The following is a 1,511-nucleotide window of genomic DNA, read 5'->3' on the forward strand; positions in this document are numbered from 1 at the left end:
AAGGGTGAATGAACAAAAATAATGTTCGTATCACACTACATTTAAAGAGATTTAGATAATATTAATAACTTTTGTCCTTCTCAAGAAGGGCGAAGTAGCAGAAGCTAATGTCTGCACCGCGTCCCATCGTAGAGAGGTATAAAAATAGTAAAACATTATCTCTAGCACCTCATTTTTGTTACTTAGAAATTAGGAGTTCATTATAAAAATGTGAAGAAAATTTATAGAAAGTTAAAGTCTATATATTAGAAAACCAGAGTAAATTTAATATTCTTTTTCATTGACATGTTCAAGATGCGGAAAGAATCAATATTATCATTACCCAAAAAACAAGGCATCACATTCAACCTCAAAACCATGATTTATATAAGTATCCATTTTTAAGTATGAAGCTGTAGAAAGTCATTAATTTAATCTTAACAAAATGATTTTATAAAAGACATCATATATGCAAAAAGAATCATTCATAAATATTTTTCAGAAAATATAACTTATACAAAAATTAGTTCAAAAGACCAGGTGTATTCCTAAATCACAGCTAATAATTCCAATATAACCAAGATACTTAACTATGCACCAGCTAAGTTCTTCTTGTCTATATTTCCATTAATGGATATTCATATAACAACAACAACATACATGTTAATACAAATAGTATATACAAAAGAAAAGGCAAATAAAAGGAGTAAGAACCAACTACTGCGACCGCAACGTGGAATTACATAGAGAAATAATGTTAAAGTGAGACAATCTAACACACAACTATAATCAAGCAATGTCAAACAATTGCAAATGATGCATGAAGTTAGTGTCTTATACAATAGGATATTCAAATCCCCAATTAATATATCTTTCATGCCATGTCTATGCAATTCAACCAACCAATCTCCATCAAAATTACAATACCTTAAGGCCAAGATCCTAGTAAGAAAGCAATCAAGAGTACAGAAAATCCTTAACAATGACAAGTAACAATATCAATTTTTCTCCAGTACCTCTGTCTCAAGTGCTTACGTGGTAAGCTCAATCCATTTCAGGAATTATCTCTATCAATTATGAAATACGCAAGGGGGTGTCAAAGATCGCTTAGTTTGCATGTAGGACTATCCTGGTCATACGGTTAATGAACATGGACCCTCAGTCGATTGTCCCACCTAAGCAACCCCTCAAGGTTTCTTGACGAATCACTTCATTGTCGCCTCTATCCAAATTTGCAATGATATCTCTATCACTTTATCTTTCCATTTTCTCCAACTACAAGAATGCAATGCATGCACACTAACCAAAGTTAGGCTATTAGGAATTTAAATCAAGATTTTCACCATTTTTATTTCAACAAGTCTCACATAAGTTAGTCGTCTCGGACATGCCAAATCCAACGGACGAGCTTGAAAGTGTGCATGTCAAGAGGAACACTTTGGAAAGCTCTCTTTATATGTCATGGTTTTGATGAGGACAACTTGTGCTAATAAGAGCTTGAAGATCACCAACAAATCAACATGCTTAAGTCT

The sequence above is a fragment of the Lupinus angustifolius genome, chromosome LG04 (genome assembly GCF_001865875.1).
Source record: "Lupinus angustifolius cultivar Tanjil chromosome LG04, LupAngTanjil_v1.0, whole genome shotgun sequence".
Lineage (NCBI taxonomy): Eukaryota > Viridiplantae > Streptophyta > Magnoliopsida > Fabales > Fabaceae > Lupinus > Lupinus angustifolius.